The 16039-nt window shown below is 36.5% G+C and overlaps 1 pseudogene across 1 annotated transcript; it reads right to left on the bottom strand.

Annotated features, from left to right (window-relative positions):
- Nucleotides 1–413: 413 nt before the first annotated feature.
- Nucleotides 414–10555, bottom strand: LOC118242595 (pyridoxal kinase-like; annotated as a pseudogene). Its single transcript, XR_014122986.1, has 10 exons — nt 10468–10555; nt 6248–6352; nt 5419–5567; nt 5145–5162; nt 3782–3846; nt 3164–3210; nt 2652–2763; nt 2289–2425; nt 1542–1608; nt 414–1421 (listed from the first exon to the last, which is right to left on the bottom strand). The product of XR_014122986.1 is annotated as a pyridoxal kinase-like (transcript).
- Nucleotides 10556–16039: the final 5484 nt, after the last annotated feature.

The raw sequence follows: 16039 nt of genomic DNA, 5'->3' as shown, positions 1-16039 counted from the left end.
AGACATAAAAAAGGAATAGACGTTTACATGCATCATACGTTTACCACATGAGTTCAGAAAACTAAAATTGGGTGGTTAAATATTTAGATACATGTACTCTATAGCGGTAGCTAACAGGCTGCTATGCATGTTATAATTATTAAGTTGTAGTCCAACGCTTGTAGCACCACTTGTTAATTCACTCAAGTCAACTGACATTTTACCAGAGTCTTGGTATCCTGTGTACAGGGTGTCAACCTTTAATAGCCTTATTCATGAGTAAGTTTTTGAAAAAAAAGGAAGTTCTGTGTCTTAATATAAATTTTCATGTAAATGCTGTTAATACCAACAATCGACTACAGCATAAACCGATATCTATACATACTCAAAATATCCAGACATCTGATTAACATCTTATTATACAGAACTGACAGATATCCTACAGCTACTGCTACTGAACAGGCATACCTAATAAACTGGCAACTATTTTACAAGCAGTTACTTTTATTATTTATTCTTAGCAAGAATTCTTCTATGGAAATCTCAGGCTCTACAACTGTATGATCCAAATCCTCAAACCTAGAAATTCAGGTCACAGATAGTTTTACCATGATGTGTGTTCAGAGGCCCGCGGACCACTGTTGTAACTGTTGTTAAAGGCTGGAAAATCCAAAGCTTATCTTTCGCCATGAGGTATTTGACAGAACCTAGGATCTTTTGTGAAAGAATGGGATGGTAAAATTACGTTGCTGAGAGACATGTCTTCAAAAACAAAGATACGGAAGCCTGGATTTCCTGGAGTCATTCTTGTTAGCAGTTTGCTACCAACATCTTGCACTGGATTTTTCTTAATCTGAAATTCTTCTAACAATTACATCGGTGTTACAGCAATATCAAGACATAGGATCAAGTTGAATGTGAAATTTTAACAGTAGTATGGAATGTAACGAAAACGTTATGCTCCTGTGATCCATGTAAAGAGAGTGCATCCATGTATCGTGAATGTATTCAGAATGTAAATTAGCAAATCCAGCAGAAACACTTATTTTCTTGTAAAATATTTAAAGCAGTGTGGCCAGATGGTCACACACCGAGTACTTCTGGAATGGGCCCAGATCAGAAACACTATACTAGTAAGTCATCGGTTTAGTTTTTGGACGGTCTCTGGGCAGCATCTCCCTTCTTACACATTAATGTGTTTTTTCAGAAATAACAGTGCATTAAATTTACCATGGTACCATACAGCATGTGCCTGCTTGGCTCTAGGAAATGGTGCTGCTGTGTGACACGTGACACCCAGGCCCTCCAGAAGAGGATGCAGGAGACCACCTACAAAACGGTGGCCTCCACAGCTATGGAGGGCTCCTCTATGTCTGCTTTACTCTGCACCACCCGCAGCTCCAGTTGTGCGGGACTCGGCCTGCTTCCTGGCCCCGCCATCTCTAACGGAAAAACCCAAAGAGAAAAGCTTCACTCGAGTATGTGTTACACAACACATGTAATAGATAAGACTGCAGAAGGTTTTCACTGGCCAGTGCCAACCAAACACATGTCATGCTTACCCTTGGCATAAGTGATGGTCCTCTTAATCACATGTTGCATCACAGAAACGGTCTTCTCACAGGCTGTCTGTGATAATGACATGTGGTTTGTGTTATAACTGCAACTAGTAACAGCAAAAAGTCAAGTGTTTCTCAAGCTCTTTTTAGTCCATGATCTGCTAATGTAAGATATGTTCCTATTGAATTCTACGCTTCAATGTGAATTGTTTAGAGGATTAGAATTAGCTTTTCCATACCACATGATGGTATATTTATAACCAAGCCTGAAATCCCTCCCCCAGAAGAACTAGTCTATGGTAAAAACCAAGCATGACACATTAATGACACCTGGTGGGCATTTGATGATGTGCGTTTAGGATACATGCTACAGTAGGCACAGGAAGAAAGAAAAAATAATTACATTAATTTAAATTCTCTTTGATTACTGGGAACCACCAAAATCATCAAAGAATAAAGTTAATCAGCATAATACAGTATCTAAAAATAGATTTTTTTAAAACAAGGAAAACACAGACTAATATGATACTCCTCCATGCCCTGTTGCATAGGGTGGGTTGTCAGACTAATGTGCTACTCTTCTGCTGAAAAGCAGTTAACCACACCTTGGCTACTGATTGTTCCACCAGCCTTGCAGGCAAGCCAAACATGTTCTCTCAGTCAGCTGTTAATATTGTTTGTATGAGCCAGTATTATTTTGTCAACAAGCCCAATAATATGGTATCTTTAGGCTTTCATGTCCAATCATACCTTGAGGTCATTGGGGTGGTGGTGTGTCCATGCCAGCAACATAGCAGCAAACAGGTCGCCAGTGGCCACAAACACAGCATCCACCTTGGGAATGTCCATCCGGATGTGCTGTTTTTCCTTAGTGCCGCCCGCTCCCACTGGAACACGTCACGAAAAAGCAAAGTCATGAAACATATAAATAACACACTAAATTATTTATCACTAGCTCTTTTTATCTACCAATTAAATAGTATGAATAGTTCGCAAAATTAGAGTCTTCATCAACATTTTGTTCCGATTTGCTAATCAGCTCAAAAACAGGAGGTAAAATCATGTTTGAAGTTGAACCTATACACCTTTGTAAATATGAATGCGAGGTTTTACCTGTAGTCTAGCTCCCCAGGGCCACCAGGTGCTGATCTCCAAGAGGAGAGAGCAGGTCAGAGCTGGTGATGACCACATTGTGAGGACCCATTGCATGCAGCAGGTCTATAGCCTTATAAGGTATGACAACCAGTCAGCATTCTTAGAATGCTACAGTAATGTATACATCAATATAGTAGTTCATGTAGGGCCATATGGATAAAAACCCTATTGTGATAATCTGACAATTTGACAATGATAAACTAAGCAAAATGTTCTAATTTTCAGCTACTCAACAAACATCTATCAACTGTTGGCTTACTTAAAGACTTAAATTTAGTTTAGTGTCTGTATTAGGAAGCAAGGTCTTTGGTGGTATGAATTCTGCATCATTACAGTTGTGTGATCATGCTACACAATGCAGCTCAAACTAAAGACCCACTTGATTGGGGTCTGGGGTTTATGTTGGAATTAAAAGCAGTACTGGAAGACACTCAGAAATGATGCACGTTATTGAGCCTATGAAGACTCACCTCAACTGCATCTTTCTCTGTGCTGATTTTTTTTGCCTGTCAGAAGCCTTTCAGACACAAAAAAGAAGCAGTTAATGAAAAAAACATGTTACTAGAGAATAGAGCTCCACCTTCCACAACTACATGGTTATGTTTCAGATTTTCTCCTGGCTGATCCTGATTCTGACTGAAATGATTACACTATGGACATAAGATACATAAATATGTGGGTGACCTATGGCCTGTAGCTGAAAATCAACCTTTGCAAATATGAATTTTGAGTTTATTTGCAAATTCACATTATACTTTACAAGTGTTAACATTTTACAAATGAGAAAAAGCACCTTTAAAATATCTATTGAAATTGTGCAATTGTGTAAGTTATTAGCTGGGTATGCAAAAAGAAATCATGGTTAAAAGTGGCTCTTTCACGTAAACATGTCATAATGACATGATGTGACATTTGCAAAGAGATTAATACTTGTAATTAAAACAATTACTAATGTGAGTTGACATATGTATGTCTTGTATGTCTCCATAAACCTGAAATCTTGTGTAAAACCAAATCAAACAAGAGATATTGAAAATTGCAAATATACAAAGACTAGAGTTAGATCCAGAGAATTACAGTGCACTCACTCAGCCTCAAACTGGTTAGGGGTAATGATGTCAGCAACTGGCACAACCTTTTCTTCTGGAACATACTAGAAACAGTGCAGAGGGAAAGAATGACTTGACATTGGGGTCTTTAAACCCAGCACTGACTACATCACCGACTCAAAACAGTGCAGCTATGCAAAAACCACACCCCACAAGTGTGTTCCCAAGCTCTGAAAAACAATTTATTAAATACCATTCTTCTGTATGGTGGTTAGCAATGACTTAGTTAGCCTAAGGGAAGAAATGTAAGTCACAGAAAATCTGACTCTTACTGAGAATGAATATACTAGTCTGTGTTAACGAAAGATGTGTGTTAATGGCAACTATGGTAAAAGCTGTTGCTGAAAGCTAATAGCATGTTTTGAGTTGGCACATGTTTAGACTGTATATGAATCTACATATTACCTACTTGCACACAAACAACATTTCAAATAAATCAGTTTTTGTACCTTGACAGGTTTATAATGGTTTTAACTTTTTGATGCATCAAAACATGCATTAATTAAAAATTAATGCATTACTAATTTCAGAATGCTATGGCTAAAGCATTCTGAGGGGAAAGTGTAAGGTAAATCATACAGAGCAATGTGTAGACCTCCATGATGTTCTGGATCTAAAATTAATAAAATGGTCTTTTCATTCTGCTGATGCCGATTTGTACTGCTGTTAAATGACTTTGTGCTAAAACATTTGTTCTGATGTATTATAATAGTGTATTTTTTCACAAATCTATGGATGTCAAAAAAACAAACAACAACTTTTAGATAGGGAGCCAACTTCAAAGAGAATAACATTTAGCTATCATCACAGTGAAACATGTGGGTCATCTTTCCAGGGTCTTTTGAGTAACATCCAATAAAACTGATTTTTCGAAAGTTGTGAGCAAATGTCATGCTTGCGGGTTTTGGTTTAACAAATGCATATGTTGACACCCTTCTGATATTATTTGGCTCACTAGAAGAAATTTCTTTGTATGAGAAGCCCTTTTATATTCCTCTGCCCAAAAATTCTACTGCAGTGTCTCTGTTCAGACAAAATATTTATTCGAAATGGAGTCTAGAAGAACTCAGATCTGTGCAGGACTGTGGAGTCAAGAGTAGGAATGTGCTCTGCTTCTGTAATATTAAAAAAGTGTGTTTTTACAGTCGTTGAACACCAGAGAGAAACCTTTTGTAAGATGTAATGTTTAATTTTATTTGAAAAAGCAGACAAGAGGGATGCAATAATTTAATCCAAAAATTCAAATCTCCACATAAAATAATCATTTTGATTCAATCAAATGAAATATGAAAAAAAAAAAAAAAGTACAAAATGAAACTACTCATCATTGCCCCATTATAACCCAGTACTGGATCTCACACTAGAAGAACAAAAGAAACATGTGTACACATTAATTCACCAAGTTCCTTGACCCTTCTGTCAGTGCCCAGATTTTTGTGTATAATTGCTTAATATTTCAAAAATACTTAGATAAGACTAATCACAACAGCTGAAGATATGCAAGAGATTCCTTGTCCTCGAAAACTGGATAACACCAAAGGAAAGCATAAAAGAGGCAAGCCTGGCCTGATTTTGCAAAACTCTTACAAAATCCATTGTGCATTACAATTCTGCACCTGATCAACAGTAAGGGATTCAGTCATTGCTGCTTCTGACAAATAAAGAGAATAGTGCCATCTACCATACACAAGGTTGGGGTTGGTTCCCTTCAGCTCCTGCACCATGCTCACCACCATCTCCAGCAAAGACACATCCCTGATGTACCCTAATTGGACACGAAGCACATATGATGAAGGACTTACTCTTTGCTTTCATGTGCTAAATGTCAACTATTTACAGTCAGCCACGTCAGCACTTTGGGCCACGTTCTTTCAAACTATACTTGAAGACCTATAACTATAAATGATCATGCATCATCTAAAATCTGCATTACTTAAATATACCTTGTAACTTAAATATACCTATAACTTGTTTTGTTGTTGTATTGTTTAAACATAACAATGTGTGTCATTTACAGCAGCCGACAGAAGGTGTTGTGAGGGAAAATGCTTAATGCTTGCTTAAAGGAGGACTAAGGAAAATGTGACCTTTATGTGACCTTTGCCCTCATCTTGACCAGTCTGCAAGAAAGGCGAATAGAGAAGTGATGGATTATGACAGTTATCGCTTAACTGTTGCTGGGCAGGGGTGCAGCAGCAGGGAATAAACTTGTTTTTAGCAGGAAAAAATGTTCAAGGACGGTTGAGAGGCCTGGCATCTGGAGTCATGAGATTAGCTCATGAGAGAACAACGGGGAATGGTGGGGGTATATAAATTCATGTTAGAGAGAAGTTTGAGGCTTCTTTCCCTCGATGCATAAGGGACAGAACCAATGAAGCTCGCTCATCTGCACATCTGGCTCGAGTCCTATTGATTTTTCCTCCACAGTGCACTGAGTTCTTATACACGTTAGTATGTAGTCATATTGGTTGACATTGTTGAGTGTGATGCCCTCATAAAGGACATGCAGCTCATCAGCAATCAGCACCTGGCCTTTCCAGTGCTCATATCCTAACAAACAAACCAACAGACACAGAGGAGTCAAACTATGGCTTCCAAATGCCGGTCACACTAGCATGTATGTAAAATTCTGGAATGAGAGAGTGGAGAACGCCAGTTTCAGTTACAGCTTTGTAATCCAACCTAAAAGGTAAAATCTATAAACTTCAACTAGCCCTTTTTTCCATTTGAAATTCTAATCATGCCAAAAAAAAAAGAGCATTTACTGAAGTAGAACAGTCACACTACCAGAATATGTTCTGCTTTCCTCCACTACTTTGTTATTGAACAGTAACTGGTGGCTCAGAAAGGATGAAGAAACAGGCCTGGTAACTGCATGACCACACAGTTAACAGCTATGTTGTACATCACAAACATCAGTCCTCTCCAAGCACTGAAAGGAACCCAGTCCAAGTTGCATGAGAAATTAGATTAGTGTTAAAGCACTTACAAAATGTACCACTCAGAAATAGTGTGCATATGTTTGTGTGTGTGTGTGTAAGTGTCTAACATACACAAATACTCTGCAAAGGGACTAAGGGCACACAAGAGAAAAACATTTTTTGATATATGCATGAAAGATAAAATTATTTGTTATTTTTTTGTGGCTGCAAGCAGTAGCCAATGACAGCCTCTAATTTACCTGGTTAACTGGGAATTAATTGATTCAATGTTAGATGCAATAAAATTCTTGTATGTAACATAAATCTTTCAACTAAATGACAGACAAATGTAAAGTTCCATGCAGTTGCTGATTTATAAAATAATTATTGGTTTACTGATTTATTTTGTGATAATATAGAAAGCTTTATTAGCACTTCTCAAAGTTCATTTTGTACTTTTATTTGTGTAATTTTCCTTTTACATAGATAAGAATCAGAAAACAAACAAAAAGAACAATAGATGTTTCCCCAATATCTAATTTAAGTGAATAATTACCGACCAGAATTTGGGTTTTATTAATGTTCAATTTATAACCTGAGTATGAACGAAAATTCTTTAGATCAGTTTTGGTATACTATGTTCAGAATCTGAGAGGACAAAAGATCATCATTTTCATGTGTGTAGATTTTGTCTTCTCTAATATAATCCTTTAATTTATTTATTCTCCCAAACTGCTTGGACTAATGCCATTATAAACAAGTGAAAAATTCAGTGACAAAGTGCAGCCTGGTCTAGTTCCCCTTTATAGGTAAATGTTCTGTTCTGGGTAGTTCACATTTAAAACTCGGTCTGTATGAGCTGCATTCTGTTCTATCCTTTTCTTCTTTTGGAATTACTGATATAACAGCTTCACTCCATGAGGGAGGCATTCCCCTTCCTGAAGTGTATTGTTAAGTGTATGGCTAAAAGAACAATAGTGCAAGTTGAGAGAAACCCACCTGTTCCAGGACCTGTTCCAAGCCATATAATGACTTTTGCAGCATCCCATAATATCGCTGGTGATACTTCTACACTCATTTTTTTCTCTTGTTCCCACAATGTTTTGTTTCAGGGAATACTGGTATTAATGTGACAGTGCACATTTTAAACATCAAGACGTAGTCTGTCCTTATGTATACATTGACTGGCTGAATAGTATGTAAACTGCTGCCCAGATGGATGTAAATTTCTCCATACATCAATTAGCCATTTTTCTTTCATTAGTTTAATAATCACAGACGCCTGAGGGAAGCTAGTTGCTCTTGGGGGGTTTGAAAGATCAAACCTGGGTTGGAGGTGAATATGTAAATCTCTCAAAGTTCATTTTAATCAGCACAATTAATCTGCACTGCTCAATTTAGCATGGGTGAGGACCTACATTTATCTACGAAGAAAACAAAGCAGCTCTGGTGCCTATACACTGAAACTACCAACAACAGCATTGCAAGGAAGAGTTAGAATTCTACTACCTACTGGGTGCAGAAGTGTGTTACAGTGCAGTTCCATACAAAGAGTGTTGTGCTGTGTATTGTTACCAAACCTCAGTAAAGTGCACAGCAGATTATATATAGTGATCCTACTCAAAAAACTGAATCCAACCCTTCAATAAACAAATAAAACAAACAACCACCATCAAAGAACAAAAAGAAAACAAAATAAAAAAGCAATACCAATAGAATAAGAAAACCTCTACATTCAAAAAGAATCAAGATATCAGGTATCAAGATGACAATTAATATAATCAATTATTCTGATTACAAGCAGTTACTAAAGAGAATACAAGGAATATATTAACCTCTATGTGTCAACCTCTATTAGCTAAACCAAGAGTAAAGACAACACCTGGTAGCCACTATGAGACTCATAATTAAAACACAGCAACATCTCTTAACAAATAGTGCCTATGCCTAATGATATGCCATGGAGGTCAAATTTACCTTCAGCAGGTGGCTAATCTTGAGCATCAACTCGTACCAGTCCAGGCCTACGTCTTGTCTAAAAACTGCTATATATAGAAACAAAATGCTTGTTAACCCACAATAGCTGCAAATACTAATCAGTAGTCCTACACTGATAGTTACCTGCCACAGATTTATGATGAACTGACACAATGAAACCAAATTTCCTCACTGCTGAACTCTCTTGGCAACTATATTTTGGGACAGTGTTTAGCTAGCCTTTTTGTATATGTCCGCCTGTGTGTCCGTCTTCCCTGTGTTCCAGGTTTTGCCTCTGCCTCTCCGGTATCTCCTATTCTCATCCACCCCAGGTTTTCCACAATATAAAAGGAAGAGGAAGAGACAAATGATTCAGCTTAGGACTCATTGGAGAAGAGTTTGGTGTTGCTGGTTTTGACTTGCTGCATTTTGAGCTTGTGTTTGCTAGACTTTGGATTTGCCCCTTGTTTGTTTTAGCTTTTTATTAAGGTTTATAAAACTACAAAATTGAACATGTACATACAGACCACATGTATTCTACATACAGTTTTTATAACATTACACCATCATAAACTATAGCTACACTTTTATGTTGATTACAGTTGAAATGAACTCACTCAATATATCAGGTACCACTGGCTTACAAAATAAATATAATGCAGTCAGAAATCACTGTTACACATTCTTTGTTCTTTTACATTCTTCACTCATACTTTAGGCCACAAATAGTTCTTCCAACATTTGAGAATGTCATATTGAACTGAATTTTGCGTTTCACCTACTACATTGCACAATGTATATCGTAGCTCACAGGCTGATGTAAGGTTAAACACAGAAACATCAACTAAACAAGACCTTATATACACACAACTTTTATTAGATCAATAAATAGTAAACCATGATCATGTCATCATTTAATATGGCACTGAACAAGTTCACAAGTTCTTTTCTGTTTTTCCTGCAGTCACATGAGAAATTAAGTTTCCCTACCGACATTACTGCATCTCAGGGAGAAAATGTTTTGTCCTGCAATGATGGTGGAAATAACAGAGGAGATCTTGTCTGGTGTAAGAATGGCAGTCTCCCTTACAACCAAAGTCCATATAAGAACTGAACTGTAACAAACTACACATGAAGCAGGATGCAGGTTGACCCCCAAAATCCAAGTAAACAACAGATATCTAAAGTACAGCCTTCAGATGCAGGACACTATGAATGTTTCCCATTAAAGCAACAATGGATACTGAGCACAGAAAGTATTATTTTTTTTTAATGTATTTTTAGACATTCTATATGATATTTTATAATTAATCAATCATAAACAAGTGTAAAACACTAAACATTTATTTTTTCACCTGATTCTGTTGCCAGTCAGGTTGAGCAAACCACTTCCAATGAAAGAAATGGTACTCTACATAGTGCCCTTAGTTACAGGACTCATTGCAGTGTGTCTCATTATCTTCTGCAATGTGTGGAATCACAGGTGAGTCATCGCTACAGGACACACCACAATAGCTCTTTCAATAGTTTAAAAATCTCATTGCTCTAGAAAACATACAATTTCAGAACCTTTCATAAAAGCTAGGATATATTTTAGGATATATTGCACACGTCTTGCTAAAATGTTACCATATACATTTCATTTATCGTCTTTCTGCCTGGTCAGTATTACAATCCATTCAACTTTGAGTATTTGGGATTTTCTATTATTCCTATGCAATGCAGACAACACTAGAGTGATGTGCACAGGACATTGCTCTTTTGTACCCTGTATTAAAGCCTCATGCAGGAAATGCTGGAGGCGTTCAACAGTTCTCAGAGTCAGGGCTCCTGAGACTGCAGGGCTAGGGGTCATGGCTTCACTGACAATGTATGTCATGCATACTTGGAGGTAAATTCTTTATTTATTGTAGAGTTAAACCAGTGCCTAACTGTAAGATTTAAAGTGCATTAGGGCGGTTTTTAGTCAGTTCATGTGACATTGCTGGTGAGAACGGACTCTGTACATTATAAACATTTTGCATCACTTGCAAGGCTAAATAATTAAAAACTAATCTAACGGTTGCCCAGTTTACATAACTAAAAATGTGTACTTCATTATCTTAGCAGTGGTGTCTGGTAAGAGGGAGACAAAGTCTGAGGAAGAGCACTGGCATTCAGTGACGTTGTTGAGTGTAAAAGCAAAGGTTCAGATATAGACAAGAGGCTCACAAACAATTATTCCTGCATAGTATGAATGCATAGCATGAAAAACCCAAGCAAAACACACCAAAATAATCCTAATTCAAGTTCATACAACCCTCAGTAGTATATTCAGGGTAATCCCCATATAACTAAATAAATTAGTCCAATCACACACAATCTACAAAGCTAAGATAGCCTGGGAATCATTGCACAATAACCACATGAATCAACAGCTAACAGAAAAATGGCTAAAATGGCATATGCACACTAGAATAAACCAATTGGTTAAAACAATGTGAGAAAATATTAGTAAACGATCATGAATGATCAGAGGTTACAGAAACAATGGCATAGAGGAGAAAAAAGGGTCAAACCCTTGCATGCAAGCAAACTACGTGGCTTCTTGCTATAAGGGTCCTTTCGACAACAAGTCCTGGATCCTATGACTCACCCTGCTTTCAGGCATGCCAAGTCTTTCTCCCGATGCATGCCAAGTCAGCATGTACATACTTAAACATCCCTAACACCACCGGAAAACTTATTAAACCTCATGGTTGCCTGCTATATTGCCAGGAAATTAATCATTCTCCCCTTCAAATAGGGAAATCTAGTCCCTTCTGCCAAACCCCCTCATTTCACTGCACTAATTTATCGTGACTGCAAACTTCGTATACGATAATTTGCAATGAGAAAAGAACGTGAATTTTGTTACAGGAAATTGAAAATGAAAAGAGCTTCAGGTCACACGGGAACATGGTTTGTAAGTTCCTTCTTTCTATAAAATTTCTAATGGCATTTTTACATTTGTACACAATATATATTCATTGGCCTCATTGTGAAGGACACTTGTTTAATAGGCTGCTTACCTTGAAAGAAACTGGGTCACCAGCAAGGCCATCTTCAGTCAACAGAGGAAGACACAGGGCCACTTCACAGTAATCAGGAGCAATTAGCAACACCTCTTCACTTGGCTGCTTTAAGTTCTTACACTGGCTGATGGCTCACTTAATCTATATTGGTCTCCAGCATGGCCTAAGTTACAGTCTTGGCATTTTTGTGACTAAAATAATCAGGCTTAGATCAGCCTACAGTCAATGAAAAAGTTTGGTAAATTCTAGTCTTGGAAATATTGCATATTAGGCTAATGCACTGTATGTCTGAACTAAAATTCATTAGCATACATGATATCATACTAAGAGAAGACAGGAAATAGTACTGCTTTGTCAAATTTATATTTAAATATTTATAAGTACTTTTTTATGTTGGTATGAAATGTTGTTCAGCTCCACTTTAGTGGGCAAATTAGATCACGTATTTAGGAAGGATTCTTGAAATGAGCCTAGTCTCATCAAATGAGGTGAGTCATCACTTCAACAGATTGAGAAAAATCACAGGACTCTTTTACCAACCTGGGCCCCACTTCCCAAATGCTTCAAGAAATAAAGATAATCTTAAATAAGAGAGAGAGTGTTCCGTATAATACCATTTAAAGATTATCTTTGTTTATGGTGCTTTTGGGAAACCCAGCCCTGATCTGATAAACATCACATAAGGTTTTCTTATCATCTACTTATAAAACATTCACCTAATTTTATAATAACCCCATTAACATTGAATACTATAGTGTATACTATATTAGTAGAGCTTAACACAGCAGATCATTTAAATACAGTCTTGTGTAAAGAGGGCCCTTAGTGGTAAATTTAATGAGCGGGATTGTGCCACCAGTTTGGGCAGTACAATTCAACCTTTACCAAAATGGTTATTCTATGTTACATCATCTGAAGCAAGGAAGATGTGACTAGAGGTTTTGAAGTTATTGATCACACCCAGATTAGTAACACCACAGAAACTCTGATACATACAGTCTTTCCTATCAGAAAAAGAAAACATTTGCTTCATTTTAATTAAACCTGGCTCATACCAAATACTCACAGATAATCATGACTGTTTAGGAGATACTGTACTCAGGAGATACTGTTTAGGAGATACTGTACTTACCTTACAGCACATGACACATTTCAGCATGTGTCTTGGTGTGTTAGTCAACATTCTTAGTATAGCTCTCAACTTCAATCTTTGTATATGTTTGGTGTAGCTCAGAGAACTTAACATTTAATTTCTGTTACAGAAGACTAAAAAGGAAAGTAGCTTCTGGTCACAGGGAAACAGAGGATGAGTCTGTGAGTTCTTTTTCTCTATACATTTAAATGGAATTATTAAAATATATATATTTAATAAGTGCTACATGCACATAAATATAATTTTACTTTAATATTGTCTAATCATACTAGTATATCTGTAATTAAATAAATCTTCAAGTTAGATTTAGTCATTATATATATATATATATATATATATATATATATATATATATATAGTGAATATCAATCACTTTGAATGTTTTGCTGTTGCTTAATACAAAATAAGATAGCAGCGGGACAGGCCACATAAGAATAGGTCATTTTGTTTTTAACATATATAATCAGTGGCCACATTGCAAATAAAATCTACATCTGTACCTACTAAGACAATAACTGAGTTACTGTGTCTAAATATCTTAGGTCTATATACTAATAGATTGTAAGTACCATTTCTCATTTGTTTGTGAAAAGCAACAAACACATGGAAGAAAAAAGAACCAATTTCAAAGCAGTCAATATTTTTGAAAGATTCAACTCAGTATATGGAGAAATCCAGAACTGAAGATATAAGAATGCTTAATGGTAAGCACTACACTACACATCATGCAAAGTTATGTGACACATTTTGTGTAACATCTAGAAGCTCACCAAAGAGAGCAATTGTTATTTATCAGTTTACTATTCAATTCCTCATAGAAATAAAGTAAACATAGAAGGACATATTTTCAGGCATGTGCAAAGTGCCCATAATGTGATCAACACAGAAATGGATTACGTAAAGTTGTAAAATTTACATAATTTATGATATACTTCAACAACCAATTTAATTAGATTCTTAAACATACTTAATTAGAAGCTCCCTGCTTACCCAAGCAAAGGATATGAGAAGTGTACACCTCATAGCTGATGGTCCATGAGATGCGGCGTTTAATCAGCACACCCTCCTGTTGATACTCCACTTCAGCTCACGTGTTTGTGTGCTTATGAATGCTCTTGAAACAATATAGTGAATATGTTGTAGGATGTTGCACTTTGTGCTATGAAAAGCTGCAGAATTTTACAAAAAATGGGACTGGGGAGAGAATATCAATCACAGCCTCTCACATACAGGAAACCTTCAGGCACAAACAAATGCATACATAAAAATAAATAAAGCATCAACTGTATCCCATGAAGTAATAATATTGTTTAATTGGATCGTATGTATTTAGGCTAATTAGCCTATTTATTTAGATGTTGCTACATATATATGTATATATATTTCATATTCAGAGGTGGATAGTACATAACTACATTTTCTCAGAATGATCTACTTGTAACGCGTGGTGGCCTGAGTGCCGCAGGGCGTGGAGCAGGAAGCGCAGATTTCCTCGACAGGGACGAACATGTATTACATAAATGATAGCGGCACTCAAACGTATTGCAAACGATAACATGAACATGAAACGAGTGACATTTAAACAAACACGATGAACACGCAAACGCTTTCACAATGACGAAGAAACATTAAAACGTTACATCGACAATGACCAACAACGCTGCACACCCTGACGTGAGTTGAAATACACGCAGACAAAACGAAGTACAGGTGTGCGCAGGCGTGGCCACAAATGAGTCCTCCCACTGCACGTGGCTGGCCAAACCACGTGCCTCGCGGGAGGCGAGCGTTCCGTGACATTACTTAGATATTTTTGGACTTGCAGTTCTTTAACTATTGTCAAATCATAACTTTGTATACTTGTTTGAAAAGTTATTAAAACATTCCTATTTAATCATTAAGATTTAACTATAAATTAATTTGTGTGTGTTTAGTTTTACTAACTTATGTGGGTGAACTACTTTTTGTTGGTCATAAATCTAAATTTTTAAAACATCATATATTTATTATAGACCAATATATGATAAAAAATAAAGAACAATACCAGTATTTTTCTTGGAAAATGTTGTTAATACTAATACTATAGTACTAATATTAGTTAATACTAATAATACACATTAATACATTTACATTCCGAATTTATATCTTAATTGTTTTTATATAACACTTGATTAGATTTATAGCTTTTATTGTTGCATTGTTTGTATTTTACTTTATTTCTTGTCTTTATTTTTACTTTTATGCATTCTTAGTAAACTATGCTGTTGTGGTAGTTGTGTTCAATTTTTAGTTTTATTTTTAATTATTCTTTCAGTTATCTGAAATTGTTTATTTCTTGTGGTATAGTGCTGTTTTTTTTCTGATGTTATTGTTTTAGGCATTCTGTATCACTTTGAGTAAATGTGCCTCCTCAACTTTGTCCAAAAGGAAACAGTAACAACTCTATCTAACATTTACATCATTTAGCTGACACCTCCAAAGCTGAATACTCCTTGATTAGTTGAGGGTTAAGAGCCTTTCTCAGAGGTACAACAGTGGCAACCTGCCAACCCACAGGCCTGTATGCTCACTTTACAGTGACTGTACTTGTAACAATGAGTCTGTTAAACTTATTAATTTTGCAAATGACCACTCTGGTTGGTAACAATGTGGTGTTAAACACAAAACAGTGTGGAAATGATCATTGATTTCAGGAAGCTCAACCCTGCAGTGCTATTAGAAAGTCAGTAAGCAGAGCAGATTGTTATAAATTCCTGGGCACCAATATTAAGCAGGATCTGAAATGGGACACACACATATGGTGCTAATTTAGTGCCAAAAGTTCACAAACAGAAACTATTCTGTAAATATTATACTATTTGCAAGCAAATGGGACATGGTGTACAAATCCAAAACTCCATACACACAACGCTGCTGATATGAATAAGGTCTAGCAGTGCCTTTATAATTGAACATAATGGAACTCACCATCACCTCTTCCATCTCTGTCTGTTTCGACACATCAAGTCTAGGCTGCAGTGAGTTGTGTGATGGTGCAAAGAAAATTACTGGCTGCTGGCTCTCCACACCCAAGCACATCATCTAGGTGGAGGAAGAGGCTGAGGAAGATCATGGCTGATGCAATACACCCTAG

The sequence above is a fragment of the Electrophorus electricus genome, chromosome 4 (assembly GCF_041902795.1).
Source record: "Electrophorus electricus isolate QZ-2024a chromosome 4, ASM4190279v1, whole genome shotgun sequence".
Lineage (NCBI taxonomy): Eukaryota > Metazoa > Chordata > Actinopteri > Gymnotiformes > Gymnotidae > Electrophorus > Electrophorus electricus.
This window is presented reverse-complemented; position numbering and strand designations above follow the sequence as displayed.